The sequence below is a fragment of the Scylla paramamosain genome, chromosome 5 (genome assembly GCF_035594125.1).
Source record: "Scylla paramamosain isolate STU-SP2022 chromosome 5, ASM3559412v1, whole genome shotgun sequence".
NCBI lineage: Eukaryota > Metazoa > Arthropoda > Malacostraca > Decapoda > Portunidae > Scylla > Scylla paramamosain.
Window position 1 is genome coordinate 32,385,056 of NC_087155.1, and position 12,500 is coordinate 32,397,555.

At 47.0% G+C, this 12,500-nt stretch overlaps 1 protein-coding gene across 15 annotated transcripts in view; it reads left to right on the forward strand.

Moving 5' to 3' along the window:
* Window positions 1–12,500, forward strand: part of LOC135100844 (orphan steroid hormone receptor 2-like) — a 262,572-nt gene that overhangs the window by 208,168 nt on the left and 41,904 nt on the right. For 13 of the 15 annotated variants that reach the window (XM_064004296.1, XM_064004298.1, XM_064004303.1 and 10 more), the window contains one exon: window positions 9,055–9,145. The exons of the other annotated variants lie outside the window; for them this stretch is intronic. The gene's annotated coding sequence lies outside the window, so the exon portion shown is untranslated. The remainder of the gene's footprint in view (window positions 1–9,054; window positions 9,146–12,500) is intronic. 15 annotated transcript variants of the gene reach the window in all.

A 12,500-nucleotide genomic window follows, 5' to 3' on the forward strand; every position in this document is an offset into this window, starting at 1 on the left:
TAATGTGTCAAGGAGAAGGGGGAGGAGGAGGAGGATGAGGAGGAGGAGGAGGAGGAGGAGGAGGAGGAGGCGACCTGTTTTGTGGATTGCGTTTGTTAGTCAGATGCTGTGGTTGTGGTTGTGGTGGTGGTGGTGGTGCTGGTGCTAGTAGTAGTAGTAGTAGTAGTAGTAGTAGTAGTGGTGGTGGTGGTGGTGGTGGTGGTGGTGGCGGCGGCTAAGAGAAGGCGTCTCTCTCTCTCTCTCTCTCTCTCTCTCTCTCTCTCTCTGTCTGTAATGTTTGTAGAAAGTCGTAAGTACGTTCGGTCAAGAGCAGCAATAGTGGTTGTTGTTGTTTTTGTTGTTGTTGTTGTTGTTGTTGTTATTGTGGTGGTGGTGGTGGTGGTGGTGGTGGTGATACTTAGGTGTGGGAAAAGAATGTTTATGATGGTGGTGATGGTGGTGATTGTGTTGTGTTAGTGGAAGACGAGGTGTGAATATTGATAGTAGTTGTAATAGTGATTGTTGTTGTGCTGTGAAGTGTGTGTGTGTGTGTGTGTGTGTGTGTGTGTGTGTGTGTGTGTGTGTGTGTGTGTGTGAGCAAGAGGCAGGGATTGTGTGCGTGTATGTGTGTATGTGTGTACGTATCGTGATGGTGTTTAGGTTATGATAGTGGTGATGTGAGGCCCCAGTCAGTGGTGGTAGGCGACGGCAGTTGGGTGCCCACTTTGTGTGTACCGCTACAGAGAGAGAGAGAGAGAGAGAGAGAGAGAGAGAGAGAGAGAGAGAGAGAGAGAGAGAGAGAGAGAGAGAGACGATAAGATAGATATAGATTCACATAAGTAAAAAAAAAAAAATTAGAGAAAAGATGAAACCTTTGCTTCACATATCAAATTATTATGTTATCACCATCACCATCATTATCACCATCATTTTCATCACCATTATTATAAGCTGGTGAAGTTTGCGTTACAAGAGCACCACTATTCCTTCCCCTAATGATGTTTCTAATGGGGATGTGTGTCACGGTGCTCAGTAATTGCGGAGAGCCTTGTCTGGATGGAGGGTGGAGGAGTGTGTCGGGTGTAGGAGTGGAGTGGCAGAAGGCTGAGGATGTGGAATGAGGAGAAGAATGTGTGTTGAGGTGCTTGAGGTGGAGAGAGTGGAGGAGGATGTAGGAAGACAAGGAAAGTTTAGGAAAATGAAGAGATAACAAAGGAAGGTAAAAATAAGAATAAAAGGAAGGAGAGGGAGGCAGGTAAGGAAATGGAATGAAACCAAGGAAACGTTAAGGATGTAAGAAAAAAAAAAGAAAAGGAAAAATTAGTTGATGTTGATGGATTAATATTAGAGGAAGAAAGGAAAGGGAATAAAAGAGAGGGATGAAGATGCAGAGGAAAAAAAATAAAATAAAAAGGAAGGAAAAGGAAAGGAAGGGAAGGGTGGCACTGGTGTAGATGAGAAACAGTGAAGAAGGAGTAGAAGTGAAGGAAGGGGCGGTCATGGTAGAGATGAAGAGAAATAGAGGGTAAGGAAGGGGAGACAGGGGGTGATGGTGGTGGAGAGGAGCAGATGAAGGTGGTGGTGGTGGTGGTGGTGGAGGGTGACGCTGAGAAGACTCTCTCCCCCTCCCTCGGCTGTATTAATGTAGCGGTGTATACTTGTGGGTGCCGCCCCTGCTGTGACGCTCCCGGCTCCTCCAACGACCCCCGCTACACCTGCGACACACACACACACACACACACACACACACACACACACACACACACACACACACACACACACACACACACACACACACACGTCACTGCCTCACCCCCTCCCCCCTCCCGGAATCAACAAACACACGGGTACACATGCACAAGCAAGCAAACACTACAGAGAACACATCAGAGAGAGAGAGAGAGAGAGAGAGAGAGAGAGAGAGAGAGAGAGAGTATGGGTTGTAAGGAGAAAATAATACGGAAATTCATACAAGACGTGTCTGTATGACGAAGTTTTATTTTTGATTGAATTATTTAATTGATTGATTTTTTTTTCTTGATGCAAGGAAAACAACGGGATGGAAATGTAAACTAACCTTACTTTACCTTATTTTATCCTACTTTACCTTACTTCCCCTCACTTTACTTTACCTAAACTTGTGACAACGTAACCTTACCTTAGCCTAACCCAACCATACCTTCCCTTACCCCACCTTACCTAATCTAACCTTTCCTTACCTCATCTAACCTAACCCAACTTTGCCTTACCTCCAACTTTAACCAACTTTACTTGTGCTGCCACGTGAGTTGATAGAAAGGAATGCACATCATGGGAGGTAAGCTGCAGTGAAGTGGAGGATCATCAGACATGCTGCAGGTGGAAGGATAAACGGATTGAAGGCTGACACACAAAGGAAGGAATAACACTTTCATAATCGTGAAAATGCAAAATAAGAGAGAATTGTGCAATGGTCAGTGGGTGAAATGCAATGAACTGTACTAGTGGTGTGTGTGTGTGTGTGTGTGTGTGTGTGTGTGTGTGTGTGTAAAGGATGATGTCGGGTTGGGATTGCCAGATGTTATGCTAAATTTAATGTGACGATGGTGATGATGATAATGATGTGGAGATGAGATGAGATGATGAAGATGAAGACAGTTATTGGAAGCTTGTGGACAGAAAGCGTACAAAGAATAGAAACGAAAAAAAAAGCTGAAGTTAATATTAATCGGATCAGAGCAAAAAAAAAAAAAAAAAAAGAAAGAAAGGAAAAGAAAAAATCTACTAATAAATTAAAACTGGTGAAACGTTATACATGGATATATATATATTCATACATTCATACTAGGTGGTGATTGGTTGGCGAACAGGTGGAGGAGAGGTGCCCTAGTGGGTTCATTAAGCAGGTGATGGTGGTGGTGGTGGTGGTGGTAGGAGGGAAGAGGGGAGGCAAGGCAAGGCACGTGGCTGTGTGATGACCACCTGCTCCCTTCTTGTGTGTGTGTGTGTGTGTGTGTGTGTGTGTGTGCGTCACGGCAGTTGGTCATGAGGAACAGACTAACACAGCTGACCCCTTCCTCCTCCTCCTCCTCCTCCTCCTCCGCACACTAATAATGACCTGGTGTGTCCGTCTCCTCCTCTTCCCTCCTTGCTCTTTCTTCCGTCTCCTCCACTTTTTTCCTCCTTCGCCACTCCTGTTCCACAATTTCCTCCCCTTCTTTCACCTTCCTCCGTCTCCTCCATCTTTATCCCTCTCCTTCTTCCCTTATCCTTTCCCTCCATTCCTCCTCTCCTTACATTTCCCTAATTCTTCTTCCTTTGTTATATTCTTCTTTTTCCTTCCCATTTCCAAGAATCGCTCACGCAACGAACAAGTATAAAAGAGAAGGGAAAAAGGAGATTAACGAACAGTGGAATTGAAAGAACACACACACACGCACACACACACACACACACACACACACACACACACACACACACACACACACACTCATGAGAAATGCGTACGAGGAAAAATTACAGAAATACATATGAAAATTTTGCTACAAGTTAACTGCACGCGGAAAGAAAAGCAGGATTCTTTTCTTTCTTTTTTCTTTTTTTTTTCGTCTTATTAATATATTTTCTCCTAATTATTATTATTATTTCGTCTTCTTCTTCTTCCTCTTCTTCTCTCTTCTTCTTCTTCATGTCTAAGAGAGAGAGAGAGAGAGAGAGAGAGAGAGAGAGAGAGAGAGAGAGAGAGAGAGAGAGAGAGAGAGAGAGAGAGAGAGAGAGCAAAACAAACTGACTAAGATGAGTCACAATACCTCAAGGAGTAAGAAGCGAAGGCAGAAAAAAAGAAGAACAGCAAGAAGAAACAAACGAAGGAGGAGGAAGAAGAAGGAAGAACAGGAGGAGGAGGAGGAGGAGGAAGGAAGGGGTTAGCACTTGTGTTGGTTGGTAGCAAACACCCCGAGAAGCACCTTTGTTCTTAGTAGTGGGTGTTGAGGCTCCTTAGTGTGGGGGGAGGGGGTTGGGGGAAGAAGGAGGAAGGTGTGCTGAGTTTAGGGGGAGGGAGTGGTGGGGGTGGTTGGGGGGGTGGCAGGTGTTAACGTGCAGGAAGGTAGTGCAGGAGGAGGAGGAGGAGGAGGAGGTGGTGGTGGTGAAGGTAGTATTAGTAGTGATAGTAGTAGTAATAGTAGTAGCAGTGGTGGTAGTAGTAGTGGTAGTAGTAGTAGTAGTAGTAGTTAGAGTCCTGTAGCAGTTAGGGTTGTGTTGGGGTGACGAAGGAAGGGAGGAGGCTCGTAATTGGGGTCAAGATAAGACAAGAGGGTAATTTTTGACATATTGAAGTACTACTGATTAAAATATCCTTGAATGAAACGCAGAGGAAAGTTATGATGAACTTGTTATGGGGGTGAGAATTAGACGCGTTAGTGGTGCGTCGGGGTGACTCGGGGTGTGTTGAGAGGGAGGTGTGTGGTGGTGAGGGGGTGATGGGGGGAAGCGTGGTGGGGTGATCATTGGAGGCTATCAAAGTCAACACTGAAGAGGTCACAAAAAGGCGTAACAGGTCATTGGAACGAGAGAGAGAGAGAGAGAGAGAGAGAGAGAGAGAGAGAGAGAGAGAGAGAGAGAGAGAGAGAGAGAGAGAGAGAGAGAGAGAGAGATTAACATGCTACATATTAAATAGCTCAGATATGACCAGGGAAAGAGGTCGTGTGTGTGTGTGTGTGTGTGTGTGTGTGTGTGTGTGTGTGTGTGTGTGTGTGTGTGTGTGTGCGTGCGCCTATGCTTGTGTGTCTATACATGTGCGTGCCTACGTGTATGTATATGTGTAGAGTTCTGTGTACGTACATCTGCGTGCGTGCGTGTGTGTGTGCGTCTTGGCTACACTTCGGTGGTCGCCCAACAAGAGGAGCCGCTTCCCGAGGGGTCGACCAGGTCACGGGGGGCAGTCACGGTGAACCAAGCCAACACCCCACACCTGCACGCCCCCCTCTCCCGCCCCAGCCCCCAACACCTGAAGAACCGTCCACCTTGTAGCCACACCTTCAGACACCCATACCTGCAACCCCGCACACTCATACCATCCCTTCTTTACCATATACATCTGCAGACCTTCCCCACACCTGCATCATGCCCCTATATCTGCAAGCTGCCCCACACCTGCAGACTTACGCCATCGCCTATCGCTTGTAAACATCTGCAGGTCTCTTCATGACAAACCTGCAGCTCCTTCTTCCCCTCCCAACACACACCTACTCCAACTTGTCTTTATGTCCCCCCAACACATCTGCACGAAATCTATCTCTTGCACAACTCATCCACACATGTTCCTCATTGATATGTCTCCGCCCACACCTGTCCCTCTCATTGCTCTCACAACCTCTTTCTCTATCTCCTCACGTACTACCCGACTCCTCCCCCCTTTCCTCCGCAGTCTCTCTCCCCTTTATATACCCTCTCCCACACCTCCCCTCCTCCATTCCTTACGTACACACCTGCCCCGTCAGAACACACCTGCGACCTTTTTCTCACCGCCTCCCGCCTCATATTTTTCGTAACCTAACCGGAATGAAGCTTCTGTAGGAGGCCTTGAAGGAGGAATAGAGGACACACACACACACACACACACACACACACACACACACACACACACACACACACACACACACACACACACACACACACACACACACACACACACACACACACACAGGAGCGTTTACCTCGTACAACTGCATTACCACGACCGCCACCGCCCTTTCCGCCTTTTTCATTCGTACTATAAGAGGAGAGAAGGAGGAAGAAGAGGAGGGGAGAGAGAGAGACAGAGAGGGGGCCAGGAAACACCACTATACTACCAGAAGCCTCCCCTACCTCCCTCTTACCTCCCTCCTCCCTCCTCCTCCTTGTCTCCACCTCAAAGTCACGTTGGGTTAAACAAGATCAAGTTTACAGAGAGCGAGTGTTGGGGTTGGACGGGTCACGCGCACCTGTCCACACCTTGACGACTTCACACCTGGTGCCCCTCCCCCTACCCCTTCCCCCACCGTAGTGAGTGACCCGCGCAGCAGCAAGCACGGGTGGGAGGGGATGGGGTGGGATGGTGTTGGTGGTGTATGGCGTGGCTCTTGTACCGGAACCGTAAGGGAGGGAGGGAGGGAGTGAGTGAGGGTGGTGTTGAATAGAAGGTGATGATGACGTAATGAAGGAGTCTTGTAGATATTCCTCCTCCTCCTCCTCCTCCTCCTCCTCCTCCTCCTCCTCCTCCTCCTCCTCCTTTAAAGCAAGCTAAAAGGGGCGGAAAGGGCGGTGGCGTCGTCCCTGTTGTTGTGGTGGTGGTGATGGTGGTGGTGATGATAGCAGTAGTGGTGTAGATGGTAACGCTGGCGGAGGTGTTATTAAATGTATGTGTGTGTGTGTGTGTGTGTGTGTGTGTGTGTGTGCACGAGTGAGACTGGTGGTTATAGTGCTTTTGGCGATGATTGATGATGCTGGTGGTGGTGGTGGTGGTGGTGGTGGTGGTGGTGGTGGTTCAGGTAGCAACGAAAACAATACATGACAATTGTTCGATATCGTCAATGCATGAGAGAGAGAGAGAGAGAGAGAGAGAGAGAGAGAGAGAGAGAGAGAGAGAGAGAGAGAGAGAGAGAGAGAGAGAGAGAGAGAATTAGGAACGCTGACAGATGGAAGACTCAATCAGAAGGATGACAGGATTGTTATAGTTATTAGCAGCAAATACTGGTAGTGGTGGTTGTAATGGTGATGATGGTGGTAGCAGCAGTGGTGGTGATGGTGATGAGTTGGTAGTGATGGTGGTGGCGGTGGGTTAGAAGTGGGGATGTGATGTTGGCCAGTTTAGAAGTGGCGTGATGTTGGCGAGGTAGTGGTGGTTGTAGTGGTGGTAGTGGTGGTGGTGGTGGTGGTGGTGGTGGACGTGGTCTGTGTGATGGTGGTGGTGGTGGTGGTGGTTGCGTCATCTGCAGAAGGCGGCTATTTTGTGGTTCGGGGAAGGAACCTTTTGGAGTGACTTACCGCCTCCTCCTCCTCCTCCTCCTCCTCCTTCACTCCTGCGCCCCTTCTCTTCCCGTCCTTTCCCTACCCTTCCCTCCTTGACGATCTCCTTGTTTTAACTCTCTCCCTCATTGTCGTTAACCTCATCGTCCACGTCATCATCTTTATCACTATCATCATTATCATCCCTGTTGTTATTATCTTTCTCATTCACTACTACTACTACTACTACTACTACACCTCCTCCTCCTCCTCCTCCTCCTGCTCCTCCTCTCACAACCTTCACGTCACCTTCCACTCCCCAAAACTCCTCGTGATTGGGTCTTGTTACGTAGGTACTCCACCCCTTGGACTCCCTCACTCTCTGTCCTTCTCCCTCTCTCCTAAGATGTTCCTTGCTTCCTGCCTTCTTCCTGTCTGCCGCTGTTCTCCTAAGCCAGTTTTCCAGTTGACGTGTGGAATTTGGAGAACTTAAGTGCATCTCTCTCTCTCTCTCTCTCTCTCTCTCTCTCTCTCTCTCTCTCTCTCTCTCTCTCTCTCTCTCTCTCTCTCTCTGACTCTTAACTGTTTAATGGTCCCCCTGTTAATAAGATGCGCGCGTGTTTCATTTTATTGATTTTATTTCATTTTTACTTATGTTATTTATTTCTCTTTTTGTGTGGGTGGAAGAAATTATGACTCATTTTGTGTGTATTTTTTCTCTCATGGTTCTTGTTTGTTTGTTTGTTTGTTTGTGGTTGTTGTTGTTTTTGTCTGTTGTTGATGTTTTCTTTTTCCTCCTCCTCCTCCTCCTCCGTTTCAAAACACTTGTGCCTTCTTCTTCTTCTTTTGCTTCTGCTTCTGCTTCTCCTCCTCCTCCTCCTCCTCCTCCTCCTCCTCCTCCTCCTCCTCCTCCTCCTCCTCCTCCTCCTCCTCCTCTTTGTGACCTTATTTTGACCTTTTCATTTTGACCTTTAACGCGACGCAGCAGCTGGTCACGCCCTGGGATGAAGGTCGCAGGTCAATAGCGTTCCTCCTCCTCCTCCTCCTCCTCCTCCTCCTCCTCCTCCTCCTTCTCTTCGCCCTTCCTCTTCTTTACCCGTTTATTACCATTGTCTTGCTCCTCTTCTACCCATTCCTCCTCCTCCTCCTCCTCCTCCTCCTCCTCATTGTATTTCTTCTTAATTTTTCTTCTTTATTTGCTCCCCTTTTAGTTATAATTACCTTCCTCCTTTTATATTACCTCGTGTCTCTCTCCTCCTCCTCCTCCTCCTCCTCCTCCTCCTCCTCCTCCTCCTCCTCCTCCTCCTCCTCCTCCTCCTCCTCCTCCTCCTCCTCCTCCTCCTGGTGTTCTCATTTCCTGGTCAGGTGTGAATTATGGCAAGGTGTTCTGGTGTCTTATCGAACCCCAGTCCTAACATTTTTCGTGGTGGTGGTGGTGATGGTGGTGGTGGTGGTGGTGGTGGTGTCCTCGTCTGGTGAATTATCGACCTCATCGTTCTTCTGTTTCTTTTGGCTACTGTCATTATTCTGTTTCTGTTTGTCTGTGTGTATGTATGTCTCTGTGTTTGTCTGTTTGTCTGTCTGGCCGTCCCTCTGTCTCTGTTTATCTCTCTCTCTCTCTCTCTCTCTCTCTCTCTCTCTCTCTCTCTCTCTCTCTCTCTCTCTCTCTCTCTCTCTCTCTCTCTCTCTCTCTCTCTCTCTCTGTGTGTGTGTGTGTGAATAGGTGGGTGGTGAGTGCGTGCGTGCGTGCATGTACAACACCTATATCCTTCCTTAAGCAGCGAAAAGAAAAAAAAAAGTGAAAAGTGAAAAAATAAGCATTATCTAAAGTGAATCATGATGCAAATACACACACACATCTAAGTACAGATTACCCACCACTTGAACACGCGATACAATCATTTGCTGGAGAGAGAGAGAGAGAGAGAGAGAGAGAGAGAGAGAGAGAGAGAGAGAGAGAGAAAGAAAAAAAAAATTGCATATATATATTTGATATTAGTGAACCCCCGTAAGTCACCTCACCCACTTCTCCACCCATTCTCCCCCTTTCCCCTTCCCCTCCCCTCCCCCCAAGCCAGGTGTACTAATCACCCCCTTTCCTTCCGTCCACAGGTAAGAGGAGCGCACCCGCCCCCCAAGTCGGTGCATGTGTTGGTGCAGCTGTCTGCCTGCCGCCGACACCTGTACTTCGCCCCGCACACCTGTAAGCAACGAGAGAGAGAGAGAGAGAGAGAGAGAGAGAGAGAGAGAGAGAGAGAGAGAGGGGGGGGATACGAATTTAGTGAGACGAAGAAGGAAGAAAATTACAAAAAAAATAATGAATGAGGAAAACGAGAGAGAGAGAGAGAGAGAGAGAGAGAGAGAGAGAGAGAGAGAGAGAGAGAGAGAGAGAGAGAGAGAGATTATGGCGTGAAGAAAATTGTGAAAAAGGGAAAAGAAATTGAGCAAAAAAAAATGTTGACAAAAGATGGAAAGAATAACAAATATAAACCTGAATAGATGATTGGAGAGAGAGAGAGAGAGAGAGAGAGAGAGAGAGAGAGAGAGAGAGAGAGAGAGAGAGAGAGAGAGAGAAGGGAGATCGTGAAAACTGAGGACTGTAAAAAAAAAAAGACACAAGGAGTTTAAAGAAAGAAAAAAAAAGAGAAAAAAAAAACAAGAAGAACTAAGAATAGGCGGAATTAATAGCGATCGACGACACGGAACGGGAAAGAGAGAGAGAGAGAGAGAGAGAGAGAGAGAGAGAGAGAGAGAGAGAGAGAGAGAGAGAGAGAGAGAGAGACGCAGTAAGGCAACAAGAAGGAAGAGTAAGAGTAGAGCGGGAAGTTACATATGTTCTTGATTATTGACATATTTCCCTAAACATAAATTAGTAAAGATGCGAGAAATGCATATGTTAACCTAAAGAGATGCATGAATTTAGTTAGAGAAGATTTTTTGCTTTTGCTGCTGGAGGAGGAGGAGGAGGAGGAGGAGGAGGAGGAGGAGGAGGAAGAGGGGCAGGCACAGATGTATATGAGAAGTGATTAGTTCTTTGGCATCAAGACACGTAATATATTTGACGTTAGAGGATTGCATGTGTTTAGGGAATTATTATAGTTACGTGTGTTACAATTAAACTTTTAAGGAGGAGGAGGAGGAGGAGGAGGAAGAGAAGGAAAAGGAGGTAGATATGATGGTGGTAGTAGTAGTAGTAGTTATTGTTGTTGTTATCGTTTTAACCGTGAAGAGAAAAAAAATTGAAAAGGAAGAAATTAAGGACATGATAATCAGAAGAGAGAGAGAGAGAGAGAGAGAGAGAGAGAGAGAGAGAGAGAGAGAGAGAGAGAGAGAGAGAGAGAGAGAGAGAGGAGACAGTGCCCCTCTTCGTGACCCGGATTTAGGCTCACTTAGATCACGAAACGACTGTCTTTACGGTCTGGGTGTGAGGGAGTGAGAGGGGAGGGGGTGATGGGTGAGAGGGTGAGGGGAGGGGTGACGGGCGAGAGGATGAGGGGAGGGGAGGGGCGGCACCTTCTGATGGTCCTTCTTTCATCCCTCTCCCTTCCCCTTCCCATTCCCCTCTCCCTCTCCCTCTTCCTCTCCTCCCCTCACCTCCTCCTCTCATTCTCCTCATTCCTTATTCTTTACAGTACCTCCTCCTCCTCCTCCTCCTCCTCCTCCTCCTCCTCCTCCTCCTCCTCCTCCTTCTTTCTGTGTCGTTGTTTTCTCCCTTTCCTTCCATTTTATCTTATTCTTTGTCTCATTCTTTCTTTATAGCATTCCTCTCCTTTCATATTCTCTCTCTCTCTCTCTCTCTCTCTCTCTCTCTCTCTCTCTCTCTCTCTCTCTCTCTCTCTCTCTCTCTCTCTCTCTCTCTCACAAACACACACACCAGCGAAAGAAAAAAATATATATAAAAAAATCACGAATTAACAAAGAAATACAAACACTTCGACCAAAAAAATAAATAAATAAATAAAATAAATAAATAAAATCAAACATACTGAGAAAATTCGTGAAGGAAAGAAGGACGACCGGAAAGACAGGAAGGAATGAAGGAAGGAAAGAAGAGAAGTAACCTGAAGCTTCACCAGCCATGCGAGTCTCTGTTATATGTAATCCTTCGCCTTTCTGTATGTCCGTCTGTCTGTCTGTTTGTCTGTCTGTCCCACGCTAAGATGAAGGAGGGTGAAGGAATGAAGGATAGTGCTTGGGGAAGGCTTGAAGCAGAGTAGGGATGTGCTGGGAATGATAGGAGGAGGTAGGAGGGTACTGGGGGATGGTTGGGGAAGGTGGGATGGTGCTGGGAAAGGATTGAGGGAAGGTAGGAGAATATTGGGAGTGGTTGGGGGTGCGTGAGACGAGTAGCGGGGAATGAATGGCAGATGTGAAGAGTTTCAAGACTGAGGAGTTAGAGAGTGATTAGGTCATGTTAGGTTAGGTTATGTTATGTTAGGTTAGGTTGCGTTACGTTTAGTTTCGTTTGCTTTAGTTTAGACTGGTTACGTTAGGTTAGGTTACGTTAGATTTGGTTTAGTGATGGCTTGAAAGGTGAAATATATTGAGATTTGTGGGAGGAGGGCTTGTTAGGAGAGAAAACTAATTAAGAGTCGCGCATACTTTTTAGACATTCCCAAACTAGGGAAAAAAAAAAAACTTTACCTAAATTATATCAGACACGTGTCCCTGAAAATTATTAACCAGGTGTGCTGAGTGTACGCTAGTATGCAGAAGTGAAGGGAGAATACCGGAGTGCTAAGGAAAAGGGCTGGAGTGAAGGGAGAGTCGGGGCGGCGGGGTGAGGGTGAGGGGGGAGGGTGGTGGTGAGGCGCTGTGGTGCTAGGAGGGAGGGAGCGAAAGGTGTACGTGTACTAATGCGTGGGGATTGAAGTTAGATGTGTCATTTTCGGTTCCAGAGAGAGAGAGAGAGAGAGAGAGAGAGAGAGAGAGAGAGAGAGAGAGAGAGAGAGAGAGAGAGAGAGAGAGATGGTAATGGGTGTGAAGTAACAATCAAGTGTGTGAAAAATCAGATGAATGAGCGAGAGAATAGATCAAGTGTTAGTGAGTGAGTGAGTGAGTGAGGCGGAAAATGCGTGGAGTGAGTGAGTGAGGAACATGATTACATAAAGGTGCGAATAGCAATGTGAGAGAGAGAGAGAGAGAGAGAGAGAGAGAGAGAGAGAGAGAGAGAGAGAGAGAGAGAGAGAGAGAGAGAGAGAGAGAGAGAATGTGTGTGTGTGTGTGTGCGTGTGTGTGTGCACGTCATCAAGTCTGATTTGTGTGCTGACCTCAAACGTAAACTTACTACCATTTTTGTCGAGTAATTTCCAGTGGCGGGAACGTTACATCACCGCAAAGTACACACAAGGCTACCGCTGTGTGTGTGTGTGTGTGTGTGTGTGTGTGTGTGTGTGTGTGTGTGTGTGTGTGTGTGTGTGTGTGTGTGTGTCCATATTAGCCTCTGTGTACGTACCTCTTTCATCCTTTCTTTTCTTCTGACCTTCCCTCTTCATCTTCCCATCTCTCCATTCTTCTTCCACTTATCATTCAAACGCTCTTCTCTGTCTTTTTCCATC